The sequence below is a fragment of the Apteryx mantelli genome, chromosome 3, assembly GCF_036417845.1.
Source record: "Apteryx mantelli isolate bAptMan1 chromosome 3, bAptMan1.hap1, whole genome shotgun sequence".
NCBI classification, from domain to species: domain Eukaryota; kingdom Metazoa; phylum Chordata; class Aves; order Apterygiformes; family Apterygidae; genus Apteryx; species Apteryx mantelli.
Genome location: NC_089980.1, coordinates 6,380,074 through 6,393,231, shown reverse-complemented (window position 1 = coordinate 6,393,231; position 13,158 = coordinate 6,380,074).

The following is a 13,158-nucleotide window of genomic DNA, read 5'->3' as shown; positions in this document are numbered from 1 at the left end:
TCTGGCACAGGCCTTCTCTCTCGCGAGGTGTCACAGCGCCCGGCACAAAGGGACCCTGGATTTAACTACAGCCTCCTCGAGCAAAGGGAGGAAATGTTAGTGTGTCCTTTTTTTCCTCTCCCCCAGGCTTTTTAAAGTCTTCACACCCTCAGTGAGGGCTTTTAGACACAGCAATTCACCTCCCAGGCTTCAGCTCACCATTCGGGGGCTTTGAAAAAGCAATAGGTTTTAAAGGGAGAGGAAAAGCCAGGACAGCGAGCCCTTTTGGGGAGGAAAACATTTTGGCTGTTTGTCCTTTCTGGGCAGCTGGTGTTAAGGGCTCTTCTCTGAGGTGCCTCACTCCCATCAGTACGTGACCTTGTGGTGTTTGGCACTGACCGTTGAGGTGCAACTGCCTCGTGGCCCTTGAAGCTACCATTCCTTATCTCCCCAAGAGAAGGATGGTGTGTGGAGGGGCGGCAGACGAAGCGGCATTTGATGATAAGCAATGGAGCCCCTTGAAAATACTTGAAATAAGAAAGCAGCCCAGCAAATGATCTTCCTCCTTCTGGACACAAAGGACCAAGAAAGCCACATAAGCAAATGACGAGGCAACTGCTCGGAGTCTGAGTCTCAGTTGCATTCAGCGCCCTTTGCCCCACTGTGCAGACATGATGCCCCCTTGCCAAGCTTCTGACCCCTCAGAGGTGGTTTGAAGGGGACTGTGCGGAAGTGAGACTAAGCCCCAGTGTTGTGGGGTTTCTTCCTCCCCTGGGCTCAGGCTGGGCAGCTGACGGGTAGGGCTTGACTAGTTTAACCATCGAGGGGAGTGGAAAGGTGCCTGCTGAGTTGGAAGGCAACTCAGCTGGGCTTTTGGGGACCATCGTCTCAGCAAGGGAGAGGAATTGCTGATGGTGCCTTGGCAGCCTTTTGTAGCTGAGCTGAAGAGCAGCTCAAAGGAGATGCTCTTTGTTCGAAGCAAGGTGGCCTTGAGTTTTTCCGTACTATTTTTTTTGTCATGTGCTTTTTATGGGAAACTACAGTCCAAGAAAAGTTTCTTTCCTCTCGGAGGGAGGAGGGGGGCGGTGATAGGAGAGGAGAGGATGGGTAGTCAGTCCCTTGAGACAGCTTTTCTCGCATACTCTCTTCTGTTATTCCTCTTTGACTTTTGTGGGTTACTTCTAATTTAATGTTTTGTACCCTTTTCTATAAGAAGAACTGCACAGTATTTTGAAGAAATTGCCTCCCAGCCAATCAGTCCGAGCACTGCCATTCAACATAATTGCTGTTTTATTTTGTACCCTCTGTTTGATTTATGGAAGTAAGGTACAGCAAGTGTGTATGTATGTGCTTGGAGAACCTTTCCCTCAGCTGACAAGGTCAATGGTTAGGACTAGGATGCGAGATGGGGGACAGTCCTGTGACCCCATCAGTGGGTGAAATGTGACCTGCTGCACCTGGAGTGATTTCTGGAGCAGGCATTCATGGCAGCTCTTCTCACAGTGACTGTATTTTTCAAGTGCTTCTTGGTGTTTCTCCTGTTAATGGGAGAAGGATTTTCAGGAGCACAGAGAAGAGCCTGCTCTCCAGCAGGCAACTGAACTGCTCTGTGACCTTGCCTTCTTCACGCTCATATTTTGTCCTTGAGCAGCTGAGGTTTCTGTTTCCTTTGGAGGGAGCTCAGCCTGTGAGTCAAGGTGAAATTCAGTTGTGAGCTGCCTTGTTAACGTGTCTGGGGAGAACTTGCATCCTGTCCCCAGGTGGCCTTTGTGGCAGTGGAGGGGGAGGATATGTTGCCTTTGCGCAGGTGCCACCAAAGGTCTGAATTCTTCACCCACCTGTGGGGCAGCTTAAGGAGGGTGCGAGGTGACCGTGGGTTATGGTATTTAGCCTGCTCAGAGGGTGTGTGATTATTGGCAGTGGTGTCATCTGCCTGCTCCTTTGGGGGTTTAGCGTCTGCCCCCGATTTACTGCCTTGTCCTCTCCTGCTTTTCCTGATTGCTACCTGTGGCATGCTCCTCTTGCAAGGTTCATGCAGTCTGCTCCTGGACAAGCTGGAGGCTCCTTTGCTCCCGGGGGCAGGAGGGAGCCCTGGGTAGGTGGTTCTCAGCCTTGTTCTTAGGCCTGGTAGGGACAAGGTTAGATGTCCACGTGCTCTGCAAATTCACAGATCACAGAATGGTTGAAGTTGGAAGGGACCTCTGGAGATCATCTAGTCCAACCCCCCTGCTCAAGCAGCGGCACCTAGAGCACGTTGCACAGGATTGCATCCAGGCAGGTTTGGAGTATCTCCAGAGAAGGAGACTCCACAACCTCTCTGGGCAACCTGTGCCAGTGCCCTGCCACCCTCACAGGGAAGAAGTTTTTCCTCATGTTCAGATGGACCTGCCTGTGTTTCCATTTGTGCCCGTTGCCTCGTGTCCTGTCACTGGGCACCACTGAAAAGAGTCTGGTCCCATCCTCTTGACACCCTCCCTTCAGATACTTGTACACGTTGATAAGATCTCCTCTCAGCCTTCTCTTCTCCAGGCTGAACAGGCCCAGCTCTCACAGCCTTTCCTCATAAGAGAGATGCTCCAGTCCCCTAATCACCTTTGTAGCCCTTCGCTGGACTCGCTCCAGTAGTGCCACATCCCTCTTGTCCTGGGGAGCCCAGAACTGGACGCAGGACTCCAGATGTGGCCTCACCAGGGCTGAGGAGAGGGGCAGGATCACCTCCCTCCACCTGCTGGCAACACTCTTCCTAATGCACCCCAGGATCCCATTGGCCTTCTTGGCCACAAGGGCACATTGCTGCCTCATGGTCAACTTGGTGTCCACCAGCACTCCCAGCTCCTTCTCCGCAGAGCTGCTTTCCAGCAGGTCAACCCCCAACCTGGACTGGTGCATGGGGTTATTCCTCCCCAGGTGCAGGACCCTGCACCTGCCTTTGCTGAACTTCAGGAGGTTCCTCTCTGCCCACCTCTCCAGCCTGTCCAGGTCTCTCTGAATGGCAGCACAGCCCTCTGGGGTATCAGCCACTCCTCCCAGTTTGCTATCATCAGCACCAGCGGTGCCTCCTGGCACCGGAGGCTGGACTTTGTGAGGCTGGCTTGTGTGCCTTCCCACCCTCCCCTCTTCATGTCGAGCTCCCCAGGTCACTTGCGGAGTTCTTCTCTGGAAAGAAGAAAGCAAGCAGTGAAGTGACTCTTTTCAAGGCAGGTGTTTTTGTGGAAGAGCCAAGCAGTAGGAACACTGTCATAATACAGCTAAAGTCATTTTACTTTTGTAGACTGCACTTTCTAATTTACATCTAACAAATTAGCAGAGGGTGCTTTAAGGATTAGTAAAGTTCAGTCATGGAGTGTAACAGAAGAAGGTGCCAGCCAAGTCTGTAGATGTTTTGTCCTTTTATTGTTGACAGATCCCAATCATATGATGGAGATCTTCTGGGTACATGGCTCAGCCCATGCGAAGCTCTGTGACTTCGTTGGCTTTCCAGCTGCTGCTTATACACATTACGTATTCTTCATCAAATGGGTTTTCATCTGAAACATACTGCTTTATGGATGCTTAATAAATTAAGCTTCAGTATGCTTCTTGATTTGAAGACAGAAGATAAATAAAGAAGGGAAACTGAGGCAATATAACATTTTAGTTGCCTTTGTAGCCTTTACTTTTCTGTAACACAATCTCTTTTATGCCTAGCTTTGTTGCATCGCAGGGTTCTAGTTTTGACGTCAGAGAAAACGTCGAGTTTCCTAACTGCAAGTTCAGAATGGAGCAGGTAGAAGAGTTGGATAGAGATTGTTTTCTGTATGTTTAAGACAGAAACAAATAATCCACACAGTGGCAACTCTGCGAAACCTGAGCACTTTGAATATACATTCCTTTTGGTATAGAGCATTAAGGTTCGGCACGGCATAAAAGAAGTGCTCAGGTCTATTTTCCTTGTACGCATTTCACCTTCCCTCCACCAGCGTTCCCTCCTTGTGCTTACCATTACTTTTCTCAACAACCCTGTCTTAAGACTACACCAGGTAGCACACACTAGCTCTTCTATGTCTAACTTCATGCTACGGCCTGAAAGATGCACTCCTGGCGGGTGCCTTCTTGCACAGATTTTACCCGGAAATCCAGAAAACATTGCCTCTTTCGATCGTTGCTCTAGCATGTATCTAGCAAACATGTTCTGGCCCTGCTTAGCATGTCAGCTACTGGCCTATGGGGGTGTTATTTGGTTCTTTTTTCTTTTTGATGAAGGTGTTTGAGGAGCTGCACAATGACCAGAAAGATATGATTTTGACTCCTTGTCTCTTACTGGTGTCACTGAATGTTTAGGTTTAGCTTAAGAGAAAAATTTCTAGCCTCACTGAGCCTTGTGCACAACCGGAACCAAACAGAGGTCTCGTGTCCCTTTGTGCTCCTGGTGGCTTTTGCTGCTCTCGGCAAGAAGGAGTTCCTGACGCGCTCCCATATCCTGGCACTGGAAGCTGGACTTTGTGAGGATGGCTTGCGTGTCTTCCCACTCTGCGCTCCTCATGCTGAGAAGGAAAAAGCAGGCAACTGGAGAATACTGCCATTGCCCTCCCCCTTGAGAGACCCCAAACTGTGTGTCTGCCTGTTTCAATTACGGAGTCCCTCAGACCTGTTTACCAGGCCACCTGTGGACTTCAGGAGCTCACAGATGCAGTGTGACTTGAGGAAAAACTGTAGCCTCGACTCAGGCTGGCTCTGAGGCAGGGAGAGCAGCTTTCAAAAGAGACCTTTCTGAAGCTGAATAGCAGAGGGAGCAGGAGAGAGAGGCAAGCTGCCTCCTACCGCCTGGTCCTTCTCCATTCCCTTTTGTTCAGCTTCCTTGAGGCCTTCCCACTGTCCCCTGTGTTTCCCTTTCTCCTGTGCTGCAAGTAACAAGCCTTCCCAAGTTGGGTGTTTTCCCCTCCCGCATTGCCAGTGCTCTGGCTTAGTTCCGAGCAGAGCAGAAGAGGCTCAGCTAGGAGGAGCAGCTGTTGGAGAAGGAAGTGCAAGGTGTGCAGTGTAGCAGCTCTGGTGTGCTCAGAAGGGCTTGGGACCTTCAGGTGGCGCTTCTGAGCCGAGAAGATCGTAGAATCTCTGAGCACGGGTGCTGACTCAGGCTTGCCTTTTCGGACCTAGCTGCACGTCTCTCAGTAACTCTAGCTCCGGAGGGATACACTTCTTTGTGGCATGGTAACGTTTACCAAGATGGGTCTAGGTGTTTAGAATTGGGACCTTTTTGGCTGGTGGGAGTAGAGGGGTAAAGCGGAAACGTCAGTGTCCATGTTTAGTGTTGCTTGTATGAGTTTTGCACAGCTTTGGTGTTACAGTACCACAGCTACTAGAGGCCCGCATCCCGGGTGTTTTCAGCCACGTGCCTCTTAAGAGAAATCCCCCAGCAGGAACTCCTTGACTGGCTGGAGAGCTTCCCTTCTCCAGCCATTGCTGCTCTGTTCCTGATGGGAGTGGCGAATACGCAAGCTCTTTGCTTGCCTTTCCCTCGAGTAGTGTAAGCAAATCGTCTACTTCTTCCTTAGCTCTTTTGGCTACGAGCATGGGGGTGCCCAACACTGGTGCAGGTAAAACCCTCACCTTTGTGCTGTGTCCTTTGAAGAGCTGGGACACTCGTGGTGTAGTCAACTGATGGCTTGCAGTCTTGGCAATAAGGTATTGGCCTGTAGGTGTCCCTCTCTAAGGCAGGAGTGACTGTTTGTGGCCCTGGTGATCAGGGGAACAGCACCTTTGGGAAGGGCAGGAAAGAGAACGGAAGGGCAGGGAGCTTCCTGCATTTTTCACACCTTCTGGTAGGGCTGGCATTCGTGGGCTGCGGTGGAGCAGCAGAGCTGAGCCTGCCCAGCCACCTGCCCCTGGCTTTCCTAGCAGAAGCACGGACCCTGTGTCTTAAGCACAAGCTCTTCCAGGCAAAGTGCATTGATTACATTTCCTCTTGTCCATTCGAGGTGATGTTGAGTGATTTCTGAGTCACAAAAGCTTGGGGGCAGGGGAGGCAGGAAAGGTCTCAGAGGAAAGAATCAGTGGCCCAGAAGAATGTGCACAGGCAGGGAGGCATTTTCTGTCTTTACTCATGGTTCGGCTTGCGCGTCCCCCGACTTCTACAATGACGCCACAGGAGCGTGAAGGGCTCTCTTCTGCAAGACCGGCCATAACTAGCACGCAGGTGGGTTCTGCCCCTTCCCAGGCGTGGACGTGAATCGTCCGCCTGGACACGAGTTTAAGATGCCCGAGGTGCAAATACTTCTCTTCCTGCAGGACCCAAGTTTCCAGTGGCAAGTAGGTGGCTTTGGAACAAAGCGTGGACATGCAGGCGCTGGCACAGTATTTGTTTCTTCTCAGAGCTTGTTGCCTCCTTATTTGCAGAGTCCAAGGCTGCTCTTCAGCTCTGAGGCACTTTGCTGTGGGTTTAGTTAGACGTGAGGAGGCAAAGAACGCCTCTGCCTCTGGAGGCGGCTGGGAAAGAGGCTCCTGTTGAGTCTGCTCCGATTCACAGAGCTGGTCTGTGGGACTTTTTGGCATGACTCCGTTTCCCTCCTGTTCCTGGGAAGTGGCATTTACTTTACTGTCATTTCTCTGTGCCCAGTGAGCGCTTCTCTGACTCCAAGCCAGTGTGTTTCGGTGTTCTCCCTTTTGGACTCCTTTGAGACGAGGGGGCAGGTAACCAATCTTATTTTCCTCAGCCCGCAGTTTTCAGACTGCAAGCATCTCCCATTGTGAGGGCTTTGTTTCTTCTCAGAAGGAAGTTTGGTCTTTGTTCCTATTTCCCCCTGCCGGGAGGCATTTCTTGTGCTTTGCCGTGGAGCAGTTGTTTGCAGATAAAAGCTCCATTGCTCACCACCTTCCGTTTCGGCTGCACGTTAAACACCACCGTTGTTTAGCCTGCTGGCCAGGCCCTTATAGCTGTTGCTGTCGGAAGGAGGCCAGCGTGGGCTTCTCTGGGTGTGTACCCCCGAGAAAGGGGAGTGTGTTGACAAAGACATGGTCTGGCTTCTGGCTGGAGGGATGGATGGAAGGAGCAGCTGGAGGGACTCTGCCCACTCCCTAGAGGTCGCCTTCTCTTTCTAGGATAGCTTTATTCCCCGTTCCCGAACCATATGAACACCCGGGATTTTAATCCTTTAAAGGAGGAATTACAGGCAGTAAGGTCAAGCTTGCTCTTTTCGTGTCAGTAGTCTGAAGAAGGAATACAAATACACTCTCATCACCAATGTTAAGGAATTTCTGCTCTTTGGCCAACCCGGGAAGTTATTTTCATTGACCCTGTTTCAAGTTGATGCAACACAAGATGTTGGAGGCAGTCTTCCTGCAAAGGTGTGAGGAACGAAGAACAGAGGAGCTTGTTGGTCTATCATTCAGCGCAGCGTATGGTTCTGTAACATCGCAGCATATGAAAAGGCAGCATTCCTTCTGTAGCAGTCTCGTGTGCTCGTCTACAGCAGCACGATCAGTTTGGCAGCTGCCGAGAGAGAGGTCTTCCTCTCCCCAGACAGCCGCCTAGTTCCAGAACGTTGAATATGCACATACTGGAGAATTATGCCATTGCTGGTTTTCTTGAGCCTACCCTTCTGCAACAGAGATACCCTCTTCTACAGGTGAGCAGCTGAGGCTGTCAGGATGACTTGCCCCTGTGTCTCTGTGGTGGCATGAGGAACGGAGCCTGGAACACCCGAGTCATGAACTGCCCGGTCCCGTCACAGCCATCCTCCATTTTGGTCTCAGTGTAATTAAGTAATGCAGATTATGCTACCTCTGTCTTTGAAGGCTCATTGCAAGAGATCTGAGGAGAGTGAAAGAAGAAGCAACTGCGGATCTGTAGTCTTAGACTTTCTACCAAAGAGTGCATGCAGCATTCACTGTATTTTGGTCTCTTGGGGGACTGCAAGGGTCTTCTTCTCTTGTGATGCTCCGCAGGTTTTCAGCGCTGTCTGATCACACAGCCGGCATCGTCTTTGGCTCTGTTTTCAAGAAGTTCATTGCGCAAAGTTCTTTGGTCTTGCGTTACCAGCCAGTATTGCAGTTACCATCCAAGTTTAGTGGCTGTTTTGTGGGGTACTCCGTTTGGCAAAAAAAAAAAAAGCCATTGCCAAGCTGGTTTGATGGCTATCACTGTCCTTTTGGTCTTTAACATACCATCTCTTTGAATTTTTTACAGAGCTTGCTGGGGTGCTGCATCAGTGTCACGTTCGGGCATCAGAAATGGTCCATTTCATTCATCAAATGCAGTATTACATTACATTTGAGGTACACTTTATCCACCCAGTTGGTTGCTTAAAAAAGAAGCGCTTCTAATATGCTGTGCGTGTTGTGTGTGTTAAATTTCAAAGAGCTTGTCATCTAGCAAATCAAAATAGCCCCATCCTGAATCATTGCTCCAGGCACTTGAATGTTCGTGGGATGAACTCTGGAACAAGGTCCGACAAGCACAGGACTTGGATCACATCATTGCGGCTCATGAGGTTTTTCTGGACACAATCATCGCTCGGTGCTTGCTGGATAGTGACTCCAGGGTAAGTCGTTACCTTTGCGTTAAGCTGTAGCTTTTGTGATCTTGGCTCATGGGTTAGCAGTTCTCCTCTGTTATGTTACAGGAACGCCGGGAAAAGTCATTTTTCCCCCTCTGATATAAGACTTGTGGTAGGCTTTGTACCTAGTCCCTGCACACACACGTGGGTGCTGATTATAAAACTTGCTGCAATGATGTGAGCCAGTTGCTTTTGGTCCGGAGAAGCTGCATTCTCAGGCAGCAGCTGACCTGGGGCCCTGCAAAGCAGCCTGTCTGGCTGTGCTTAAAAAGATTAAATTTCTGCATGTTCCAAAGAGTCTCTTTCACTGTAGAACTCTGCTCAATGTTCTGCTGTTGTACGATCTCACAGGTACCTCTCAACCAGCTTCGGGCTGGTTTTGATCAGATCGTTGAGCTCCAGAATGCCCAAGATGCAATGTACAGAGCTGCTTTGGAAGAGTTGCAGAGCTGAGGTTGCAGTTTGAAGAGAGAAAGAAACAGCGTGAGCTTGAGGTACAGCAATGCTCTCACTAGAACATGGCAGTTAATTGAGGCAGATATAGGTGGGTTTTGCTCTCTAATACTCAGGGTTTTTCTGACAGCATCTAGAGCTGAAACAAAAATTTAGTGCTGGGACAAGTGTAAAAGTCATCCGTAGCAGGGAGTGAATTCAAACAAAAGCCCCCGAATGGTGTTTTTTTGCTGCGATAACTCACCCATATTTTCCTTTCAGCTTGTAACAGTACAGTAGGTACAGGTTATTTACAGCAGCTATAATGGCGACTCTGTACCTTTTCAGCACGTGCACAGCATTTCCCAGCGCTTCTCTCCAGCAGTTTCCACCATAAGATCCATTTCTCTAGTGCCTACAGCTTTGCCAGGATATAGCTACCCTGGATGAAGTGCTGCATTGCCAAAAGAGTTCAGTTCACATGCAAGTTTGAGGGAAAACAGGTCAGAAGTGCTAAGGTCAGAAAATGCTGGTGGCTGTTGTTGGAGGCTGTACTGATCCCAAGCTATTGATGCAAGGACTTCAAGTTTGGGAGCAGTTTGCCCTCTGGCTCCAAATATGGCATTTTTCCTGCCTGTGAAAAATTGTGCTCAATTCTTTAAGAATTGAGAGCCCAGAATAAATTGTCATTTGCACGTTCAGAAGAACTGCTAGAGGTTGGCGATTTAGCTTCTGTCTGCCTGGACTATATTCTGGCTCAGCCCCACCATGAATTTCCCAGGCAGGACCTCCCTGGCCAGCCTCCGTCATGTCTGAAGGTCACTGGGTGCTCTCCCTACGCATACGTCCACACTAGCATTTCAGCGGAGATCAGGAGCGAGCTCTTGAAGTGAGTCTTCCCACGCTCCCTACCCCCTGAGCTGCGCTCCATCCTGGGGAGAGCTCCCGCAGCCCCTTGGCTGGAGCTGAAGGGCAAGAGGGGCTGCAGGCCTGTGCCTCCTGGGTCCTGACTGCTGCCGGCTGGGCAGTTTATAGATATTATGATATAATCGTTGGCTGCCTCCACGACCGGACCTAAATGCCCCCAGGTTTCGACCGGCTCCAGCTGGTTCCAGTGCAGCAGCAGGGAAGCACAGGCGGGGGGCCGGGGGGCCGGGGAGGCGGTTTTGCAGGGGGCTGGACGGCACCGGGCACAGCGGGTGGCAGCTGCTGCTTCGCCCACGGCTGCATCTGGGCCGCGGCCGTTGGCTGCTGGTGCCCAGGTGCCGGCGCAGTGCTGGGGGGCCGCGAGGGCCGCGGCGGGGGCGGCCGGGGCGGCCGGGGTGGACGGCTGCCCGCGCGTGGCGGGTCCCCTTCTCTGGGGCGGCCGGGGCGGTTTTCCGGGGGCGAGGGGCGGCCGCTGGCGTTGGGTCCAGGTCTCCCGGGCGCCGGGGTGGGGGGCCAGTTGTCCCGGCGTGAGAGGCGGCCACTGGCGTCTGCGCTGGATCTCTGGGCTGCACGGAGGTTCCTGCGGGGAGAGGTGGCTGTTCAGGACACGCAGGCTGTGGGTCCCAGGGCGCCGGAGAGCCTGGAGCTGCCGGGGCGCAGCAGCCCCGCGGTGTGGACGGGCTCCGAGGGCTGCTGCTCCGGGCCCCATCGGCCACCTGGCTGGGCCAGGCCACAGCTGATGCGAGGGTGCCGGCGGAGCGGCGTGCAGCCCCCGTGGTGCCTGGCACCCTGCCTCCGAGTAGGAGCTGTGGGGTACCGAAAGCTACACGTAGAAAACAGGGCACACTTGCACCCACACAGCGTTGGTTTTGCTCCCCTGCACCGGCCACCCAAGCCTAGCGGCCTCTCAAGTTCTTCTTGGCCCGTACCACATTGACCTGCCTTCTCTGCACACACTGGGAGGGGGATCGAACTCTGAGAAACAGCGGGGACTGAAGTACTGCACAGTATGCCAGAATCTAGGAGAACTGCCTAGTCTTACTTCTCAGCGCGCCTGACAAAGACCAATACTCAACTTGTAATATTTGACTGACAGCGACTACCCAGGGCATCCCCAAGGAAACCAGATCACAACTTCTGCTGCAATGACAGCTAGGCTGAGCAGCACATTTGGAATTAATGGCATTAGATAACAAGGTGATTTCTGTCGCCAAATTCCCCCATAGTGGACTGTAGCTATTGCAGTTCTTACTTTCTATGGCAATCTCGCCCTTCTTTGTTTCTCTTCCTGACTTGGCTTTGCCTTCGTCTGTGCCTGCGTCTTCTCTTTTAGCAACAGCGTCAGTATTAGGTAATACTGGCAACAGCAGGAATGGCTTTCAGCAAAGAATACTCATTGCTACGAACTAAGGGGCCAAATAGAAAATCTTACACCAGAAATCTCAGGAGAGCGCCGTCAACAGCTAACTTTGCCCTCCTGAAGACTACATCTGTAAACTCTTCCGTACTAATAGCAGCCGTCTAATACAGAATTTTAGGGGAAAAAAGCACACGCACCGTTTCCTCTTCCTCCGCAGCAAAATAACTAGGCAGCACAACACTGCTCCAGCCACAAGGATCCCCAAGGCTGCTGCAGTGCCTATCGCGCGATGCTTCCACACGTCTTTTGGCTCTGCAGCAGCTGCGCTTCTCTCACTCGCCAAACCTGGAGGAAATTACATAAGGCCATATGTTACTGTGTTCTGAACTGCTGATAATCTCACAATGTGTTTGACATTCCCAGGAAATTTCCTTTTTCCCCTTTCTTAGCATCTCTGAAGGAGTGAAATCTCGGGGACTGCAACGCTTCCTTGGTTTCAGTAGCAGCAAAAAGTGCCCAAGTCACTGCAAATGAGCACGCTTTGGAGTCGCTCTTTAGCCTCTCAGCCTTGCTTACGTTCTGCGATGGCCATAATCCAGTTCTCCCAATTGGATGGGTTTGCTCCCCCTTTCTGGCGATCCTTTACATCCCACAATTCCTTTGGTGCTCTCTCGCCTTTCTGAGGCTCAAAAGTGCTGCTGCACGGAGGCATGCTCTGACCCTTTGGGACAAGTCGTCCCACTGAACAAGACTCATTAGGCCAGGCGGAGAGCACTCGGCGGTGCTCATCTGCTTTACCAATAACTCCTTTGAGTGACGTGGACAAAAGCCATCCCGGCTCCAGGGAGTGCCACTCCGACTCTTCCCTCCCCGGTCGGCACACTTGCCCCGAGGGGAAAGAGTCAGGCTCTCTTGGGCTCTGGCTTCCATAGCCCGTGACACCGGTATTCCTGGCTACACCGTGGGCCGGCTCCAGCTGAAATGGTGCTGGCTGCGCTCCCCAGCCCAGCAGCCAGGGCCGGCTCCTCTGGGGCGGCCGGCAGCAAAGGAGACACCTGAAGCTGGCTCTCTCCCTTTGCCTTTTCTCCAACACAGGCACCACCTCCCCTTCCTCCGCCCTCCGCTCTTCCAAACACCACTTGTGTGCTCCACATCTTCAGAACAACTCTCTCACTTAGGCATCCCTGCAAGACTGCTCAGTACCTCGGTGCTTTGGAAAAAAGGAGTATTTCCTGTCGTGGAGGCCTTCCCCGGGCCGTGACACACTTGGAAGCCCTGTCAAGAATCAGAGAGAGGTAAAGCCTCAGCACTGCTCAGGCACACAGCATGCAGAAGGACGGACGAGCTTCCCTCCAAACCCCTGCCCCACCGCTGAATCAGGGCATCGCTCGGGACCTCCTTTCACAGCAGGGATCCCACTCTGTGCTCCTTCTGCGCCTAGGGCCTCTGGGGACTCCCTGCAAGTTCTGAGATGCAGACACGGCAGGAGGTCGAGTCGATTAAGAGTTGTGGAGCCTGTGGAACCTGCACTCAATGTGGTTAAAACTGCCTCGTTCCCCAAATGGCAAAGCCCAGAAATCCCTGGGAGCTGCTTGGGGGGGGGAAGTGAGGCTGTCTAACAGGACCCACAAAGGTTGCTATGCACATCTCGGGCACACTAATTGCAATCATCTCCACACGCCAGAGACAAAAGTCATCTTCAGAAAGCCGCTCCTGGCTTGTTTCAGAACACTTCCGGCGCCCTCATACTTGAACGTTTGGTTGCTGACATGCTGTGCAGTAGTGGGCCCCCAGGGAAGAGCCTGCAGACACACAGGGATTTGGAGTTCCTACACCAGATGACAATGGACAGCAAGTACCTGGCATGCCCGCTGCTTGAATTGCCTCTCCTTCTTCATCAGGGACCGGCAGGCTGTGACTGCCTCCTGC